Source organism: Bombyx mori, chromosome 25 (genome assembly GCF_030269925.1).
Source record: "Bombyx mori chromosome 25, ASM3026992v2".
In the NCBI taxonomy this organism is placed as follows: domain Eukaryota; kingdom Metazoa; phylum Arthropoda; class Insecta; order Lepidoptera; family Bombycidae; genus Bombyx; species Bombyx mori.
The window spans coordinates 11,986,007-11,994,867 of record NC_085131.1 but is presented as its reverse complement, the minus strand read 5'-3'; positions in this window follow the sequence as shown (position 1 = coordinate 11,994,867).

Below are 8,861 nucleotides of genomic sequence, written 5' to 3'. Positions count from 1 at the left end.
TAAAGCAACATGGAATAAAAAACAAAATTGGATATGCTATTCCTTAAAAAAAGAACTCAAAATAAAAATTATTATTGTCGTACAAAGTAGTAGTACTCAAAAACCATGTCCTTTAATTTAACGGAAGCGAAAATTAAACATAATTTGAAAGATCTAAACGTAATACTATTTTTAAATATAATTAAAATAAACAATGTAATAAAATTCACTGTTTTTAATCGTTGTCACATTATTATTGTGACGTCATTGGCACTGGCACTGTGATGTCCATGAGCGACAGTGACCACTTACCTTCAGACAGACTGCATGCTCTCCTTCCAACAATGGCAATGAAAAAATCCGACGACACGTGCTGTCTCAGCAGTATTAGACTGTACTAAATTTACCAACCAACACACACAACTAATACACTACAAAAAGTGTAATGTAAATATAAACGCCTTCGTTGTAATAAAAGCGTTAGGTGTACTTAAACAAATGCGTTGAGATTAACCTGTTTACATCATTGAAAGAATACAAAAGTCGAAACCAACTAGAAGACTAATGCGGAAAAAAAGCGAATAAGTCGACTAATTTAAAGTCTTACTTTCGTCAGCGCCTGCTCGGAAGCTTTACAATAGATTTTCCGCTGTATATGACAAACCATGAACAAAAATTGACAATCGTGTAGATGTATCGTAAACTCACCCTTGATTTGTGCCCAAAATCAATAGACACTATGCCAAACTTCTGCTAGCTTATCAACGAATCACAGCGCTTCCACATATTTGTTTCCCTTTCTTTGACAAGTATGTAAATCCAGCAGGTATACTCGTTCAAAATCGATTTCCTTTTAAGGCAAGTAGTTAATTTTATAGGTAGTAAAATTCGAGCCTTAATCAAAAAGGTTAGGTTTTTTCGTTTAAGTAGTGGAATAAATAGGGTCAGTCGCAACACTTAAACATGAAAGTGTTTTTACAGTACAATCTGTAACCAATTTGCAACATCCCTAATGCTAGTTCAGTGAAATGTTTACGTGACATATTAATAATAATTAGTCTTTGCTATACTCGTAGTTAGCAGCTCTATATGCAACACAAATCGCCCTTAAAGACTAGAGCAGTTGCGCGTCATAAGCTTTTTTCTAGGCCAGGGGGCCAAACATCCCAGGTGTTCTCCTCGCCTAGAGGGCGAAATGTGGGACTCGATGGTTGCATATGGCAAAGTCCAGGGTGGAAAATGGTAAAGGCTCACCCAAAGCCCAATCCCCGGCCGAGACTAAGCTCGGACGAGGTAAGAGGACCGCACAGTTAAAACTAAAACTAAAGACACAGATCCCAAGAACACCCGACCAGCGGAGTGGTTTATTATTATCCCGTACTCACAAAGTACCACATTCAAAAGTTCGCTATTCCTGAACAACTGCGGTCGCGTGGGGGGCGTGCATTCACAATTCTTTCAACGCTGTCAACTATTTACTTTTACGATCATAAAAGAACAACTGGCCATTTTGTTTTGCTTCTTTCGAGAATTATGATTTCGAATAATTGTCATTAAACTTTCGACTCGCGTTATGTTAATTTTTGTTGGCGTTATGTATTTTTTTTTTTTTTTTTTTGTTTTTTACTACTAATGAAGACGTCACACGGTCTATCTGATTTCAAATAGTTACTAGGGCCCATTAACAGTGCCACTTGAATTACGTCTTGTGTCTAACAGTGTCGACTGCATCGATCTATCCTAATGTCCTATTCTTCAAACCCACAATTGCTTCACGGCCGAACTATGCCGTGTAGCAATAGCTATCATATACCAAACCAAACCCACAAAAATATATACCCAGCGCAGTCTTGTTGGCAGCATTGAAATACCAAGATGTATAGGTTTTGCTTGCTAGTAGCCATCCTGCCTGTTTCTACTTCAAACCAGTAATGCGTCGCAGTGTGGAGGAAGGGCATGCTACACCATATCCACTTCGAAGTTACACTACAAGGTGTTACATTGACTTCAGTAACATTTTAATACCAGTTGAGCTATATACGCTAGACAGCCAAAAAATCTCACGGCTAACCAATGCTATTGAAGCCTAAGCAAATTACAACATGAATGTCACTACCATCAAATATGAGGTCAATTTTGTTGTACAAAAATTGCATAAAAATAAACTGCAAATATTATCAAAACAACGATAAATAATCAGACGAGCTGGAAATGTCCAACAAAATTAAAATACTTTTTAATGAAAATAGTAATTTGGTTTATAAAAACTTCAAAGGAGCTAGAAAAAAAAAAAAACAAGCGTCAAATCCTACAGATTTTGTTGTGTTCTTGATAATTAAATTGCAACAGATACCATCATATTATTATACTGGTATGTTTGATTCGCCTTTTGTTAGTTAGGTTAGGAAGACACCGACCGTCTTAACCTTGTAGCCGCGCGACCAATTTTTTTTTTCTATTCGCTAAGAGACTATTCCAGCTACGCGCGGATACAAATGTAATGAAAAGAAAATATTAATTAATAAATAAATGACTGAATTTAAAAATAGGATTAGGTATTCCATTTACAAGTTTATATGGAAACACAGACTTACAATGAGCTCTACCGGCAGTACAAACTGCGATTAAAATACTCATGTTCATTTATTTATGCAATTTAAATATTCTGTGCGGAACCCTAATAAAACCCTCACCTGGATGGCGTCCAATTTTTCTCATCAACAATTTTTTAAAGAGATGCCTCTAAATTAATTGGGGCCCGAATGACTCGTTACCCTAATGAATGCTTTCGGATAATTAAAAATTACTATTTCATGTACCTCGAATTCGTGACAAGCAATTAATTGCTCAGAGAAATTTGAATAATAGAAAAATCAAGACGCATATTTTAAACTAGCGACCCGCCCTCGCTTCGCTTCGGAAACATAACATTTTATTATTGATAGCCGAGTCCCGCGGTTATTGTCGTACCGCGTGTGACGCCGCAGGTCGAAGCTAGTCTAAAAAAAGTAGCCTAAGTTACTCCTTATATCATCAGCTACCTACCAGTGAAAGTCTCGTCAAAATCGATCCAGCCGCTGCAGAGATTAGCCGGAACAAACAGACATACAGACAGACAGACAGACAAAAATTGTAAAAAATGTTATTTTGGTATATGTACCGTATATATATTCATATCCATGTAGTAAAAAGCGGTTATTTCAATATTACAAACAGACACTCCAATTTTATTTATATGTATAGATAACGAAAGAAGACGAATTAAGCAAACTTTTTCGGTGTCAGCACAGAATTTTGCGGTGTTGGTTAACTCCATATTCATCCTTTATTATTCTTATATAGCTAATACAGATTCAACAGGCAGACGAGCGGTCGGTTCATATGATTGTATCATCATCATTGTGGTCATCGTAGCTCTTGGATATCTTTTTTTTTATAGATGAGGGATTACTGGTAGCCCAGAGGCCTTTCCAGTCTTGGATATCTGCACTGTAATATAACATATAAATACTCGGTCTAAAGCTATTATCTAGCAAGGATAATAATGTTATCTATATATTAATACGTGAAACGATAACTTTGTGCCCCTTTTTTACGAAAATTGCGCGGATGAAGAAGAATTAAATTTCCCACACGTATAGAGAATATAGAGAAAGAGTGCAGAATGTTAACATTTTTTAAATGATGCATGAGAAATACATTAAATCACTAAATAAAAACATTACACACACTATCATGTATTTGACACACACACGTATGCATACTATTCATTTATTGTCAAACTTTTCTTATAGCTTTATAGTCTGTGGTCAAATTTAGAATAGATTAAATATTGTTTGTCTCTGTTAATATTTGTCTAAAGTGTAGTCTTGGCGAAATCTGTGATTATAGAAGTATATTAGTCTTTGAGAATAGAATCATAATAGTGTACAAACATTTAATTTCAATTAATCATAGTCGAATTTTTAATACTTTTTTTTATGATTGAAAGATTACTGGTGTCCCGGAGGCCTTTCCAGCTTTACCAGGTCAGGTGGACGAGCAAAGGCTCAGCCAGGAGGGGTGGGATTTGCTAACAACTGTCCGAGCGCCTCCGAAAGAGACCTAACAACTCAAGAGCAATTGCTTCGCGAATGAATCTACTACCGGACGGTATCGCGACCCACTGAGAAGATCCGGCGAGAAACTCAGCGGGCTGATGCATAGGTTAGGTTGCACGCCGACCTCTTTGTCGAGTTTGACGAGTACGGTTACCGGGGTTTCTAAGCCTACTCCTAGTGTTAGCACTGAAGACGTCTAATGCAAAGGTTATTTCGAATACTGCGGGACCACTAGTTATACTAAAACCAGAGGCATCTTTTCTGACAATCAGAATCACTTACAAATTTATACAGCGCTACTGAACTTTTATTTTTGATAACTAAAACCCAAAATGTACAACAGTGAAAAGAAAACAATTATTCACACTTCAAAATTGACACCTAATATTTAAAAAAAAAACCTATTCAAATCTAAAATATATTGCATAATACAATTAAATCATTTGATACGTAATAAATCAACTAAAAACTAAACGAATTTCTCGCTTGAAACAGTTTGAATAAGATCTAAAATAGCAAAGCAGAAACTCCGTCCGAATTTCGTGAAACCCCTACTATGGTGTTCAATGTTACTCGCTAACGAGCCGCTTACAAAGAATTGGCTTAATATCCCTTTGGTCACGTTTAACTTAAACACAATTTGCCGTAAAACGTCACGATAACCTTGTGATCTTATTACTGGTGGTACGGGCACATTGCGAGCCTATTATATAAGCACGCCCCAATATCCGGCATTTGTTTTGCGTTTGTCTTTGTCAATCCTTATATAATTTTATTTTTTTTGGGATTTTATGACCTGGTAACTAAGACCTTTAAGTCATACCTTATTTTAATTTATTCTTATTTTTATGAAAAATGATGAAATGAAATGAAGATGATTAATTTGAGACATTGATCAACCGGGATGAAATCAAATGAAATGAGATGAGATGAGATGATATGGAATGAAATATAATCTCAGCAAAATGGTGGTCATTTACTGAGACTTTTTATTGGACTTTTTGGAGGATCCCGAGAAGTGACGTCCAGCGGCTTTGTTTCATTTTCCCACATTTGTGCACTTTCACAGGTATTAAACAGTTAATAAACCACGGTTATTACACATTTAAACCTGAAGAAACACTAAATAGACAATATAAAATAAATCACACAACTTCACTCCGTGCGTTCCCGCCAAAAAGTCCATCGTTATATAACAGCTACAAAAGTGCACAGATAATACGATTTTTAAACCTATAACAAACGCCAACTGTCTTCAAAAAGCTTATCCATTGATTAGTGCTAGTAATTAAATGAAATATACATATTAGGGAAGTAGTAGATGCGAAGTTTTTGTGGAGAACGCAGGAAACGGAGTTAGTTAATGTTTTATATTGTTATTAAGTGTTTCTTCAGGTTTAAATGTGTAATAATGGTTGTATATTAAATGCTTAGCATTTGTGTAAGCTCATAAAGATAGGAAAATGAATTCCACTAAAAAAGTCTCCGTAAATAACGATCATTTTACTGAGACTTTATTTCATCCCTTCACATATCTTTATATTTAACTAGCTGACCCGGCAGACTTCGCAGTGTCTCAATCTATAAATAAAAGATCAAAACTTTTGTATAAAATAAACTTAAACACAAAAGGAATCCGTCCGACGGGGGACACATCAAAGGAAAAACAAAATTGTTATTTTTATTGAATTCCGAGCATTTTCATATTTATCTACCTTTTAAACCTTCTCTGGACTTCCATAAGTAATTCAAGACCAAAATTAGCCAAATCGGCCCAGCCGTACTCGAGTTTTAGCGAGACTAACGAACAGCAATTCATTTTTATATATGTAGATTTCATGAGAATTGATTATAGTCTCAAATCAATGAACTTCATCTAAATTACAATATAACCGAATAACATGTTTGTGTTCAATGATTAAAGATTTGAATACATGAATTTGAATAAAACTCGTCACTCGAAGCAATGGCTTCACAAGAATTCAATTGCCATATTTAAAAAAGATGAAAAATATAGGTACAAAATACAAATAGATGTATAGAGCAAGTTAGCAACGCCAACTATTTCAGGATTGTGGTACGTACAGGCTCACAAGGCAAGACGTATATAACATAAATGAATCTATACATTTTTCCACTTTTAATTTAATACGTCATGCTGTCCTTTGTTTAGATCGTGATTAGCAAAAATTCGGTATCTATATATTAATACGTGAAGCAAAAACTTTGTATCCCTTTTTACGAAAATTGCGCGGATGGAGGAGTATGAAATTTTCTACACTTATAGAGAATATAGAGAAGAAGTGCACAATGCTAATATTTTTTTAAATAATGCATAAAAGATACATTAAATATATAAAGAAAACATTACACACACTACATACCATGTATTTGACGCACACACGCATGCATACTATTTATTGTCAAACTGTTGTTCTTGACGTCTGTGGTCAAATTGAGCATAGATTAAATATTGTTTGTTTTTATTAAAAAAAAAATATATTGTAGCCTTGGCGAAATTTGTGAATATAGAAGTATAAAATACAATCATAATCATTCCGATTCAGGCACCCGCCGCGCGCTGACGTGCCCATCGACCGTTCGATCGCCCGACCTCGGTTTGGAGCACATCTGGCGTCCAAGTGTTTTCTCGGAAGTGACTACCTGTGTTAATTGCGTCGCATCGCCGTCTGTGAGCGGGCGGACCCCTAAATTCCTAGAATTCGTTCGGTAACTTAGTGGCTCGTTTGCAAGCAGACGACTGTGTGCTGTAATTAATTGCGATTATTATAATTTTGGGGCCTCGCCGTAAGGCGAGTGTGCTTAAAGTCCCGGGGTAGCCCCCCCTGGGCACGTGATAATGGAGTCCACGATCGACCTGTTTGCGGAATTCCTCCGCCTGAGGTACCCGTCGTTATCGTCGGAATTTTTAGAATTTAAGACCAATCACGCCACGAACTCGCCCGCGGCCTCCGTCGCACCCGCCGCTCCCGTGTCCCCGATACTCGCGAGCAAAACTCCTGTGCCGACCGTTGCGGCCTCGGTTCCAGTCCTGTGTTCATCCGTAACAAACGTCGCGGCCGCGTCGTCCAGTGCGTCCACCCGATCTTCCGGGGCCTACGTCGCGCCTGCCGCCCCCGCCTGCAAGTCGCCCGCGCCCTCCTCATCCGACTCAGAGTCGGACATGGAGGTCGACCCTTGCTCCGCCGCCCCGACTGATGGATTCACAGTAGTCCAAAAAGGTAAAAAGCGCGCTGCGGAAGCCCGAGCTCCCGCGGCCGCTAAAGTAAGCAAAGCCGCGAACGCGTCGCGTCCCCGCCCTCCAACCCCCGTCGCTCCCGCTATCCGTGCCACACCGTCGCCGCGTCCGGTGGCGCAATCTAAAACTCAGACCCCTCCCCCGGTTATCCTTCAAGAGAAGGCAGCTTGGGACCGAGTTTCCCTGGCCCTTAAGGCCAAAAATATTAATTTTGCCAGCGCCCGTAATCTCGCCAACGGGATTCAAATAAAATTAACGACGCCCGACGACCATAGGGCCCTCTCAAGCTACCTCCGAAAGGAGCGTATAAGTTTCCACACTTACACGCTCCAGGAGGAGCGCGAACTCCGCGTTGTCATACGTGGAATCCCGAAGGAGCTAGATGCCGATCTCGTCAAGGTCGATCTGATAGAACAAGGCCTACCAGTAAATTCCGTGCACCGCATGCACACCGGCCGCGGTAGGGAGCCATATAATATGGTTCTAGTCGCCCTCCAGCCTACCCCCGAGGGTAAGCAAATTTTTAACATTCGGACCGTCTGTAGGCTCTCCGGTATTGCCGTCGAAGTCCCCCATAAAAAAGGCACTCCTAGTCAGTGCCATAACTGCCAACTGTACGGGCACTCTTCCCGTAACTGTCACGCGCGCCCCCGATGTGTTAAGTGTTTGGGCGATCACGCCACGGCCCTTTGTACTCGCGACCAGAAAACCGCCACTGAACCGCCTAGCTGTGTCCTGTGCCGAACACAAGGTCACCCCGCGAACTACCGTGGATGCCCCCGAGCTCCAAAAATAAATCGTCGCGTCGCCCGTCAAAACCGCCTCCGAGCTTCCGGCCCAGATATCAAAGCCACAGTACCTTCTGTGCCGAAGGCTAAGCCTGCTTTCGTGCCGGCGTCGGTGCCCAGCGTCTCGGCTTGGGCTAAACCGTTGCCGTACACGAACACGGCTACAACTCTCTCCCCCGCGACTCGTCCCACCCCCGCGATACGTCCCTCCCCCGCGACCTGCCCTCCGACCGCGTCCGAAAATCTCGCTCTAGCGATCGACTTTTTTCAGTCGATCAACTTTGAGCGTGTTAACGCTTTGGGTGACGCCATTCGCGCCGCCTCCACTGCACAACATTTCATCGCCGTTGTGCAAGAATACGCTGACGTATACGCGTCGTTAAATACGTACGTCCTCCCCTCACTCCGCCGGTAATCAATGGCGTACATTAGTAGAATAAAACCCTTATCCGTAACAATAGGATTCTTTAACGCTTACGGTCTCGCAAATCAACGTGATCAGGTTTGTGATTTTTTGCGTGACCATCAAATTGACATTTTCTTAGTACAGGAGACCCTACTCAAGCCCGCGCGTCGCGACCCTAAAATCGCGAACTATAACATGGTTAGGAACGACAGGCTCTCTGCTCGTGGTGGTGGTACCGTCATTTACTATAGAAGAGCCCTGCATTGCGTCCCGCTCGATCCTCCCGCGCTCGCTAATATCGAAGCATCAGTGTGCCGAATCTCACTGAC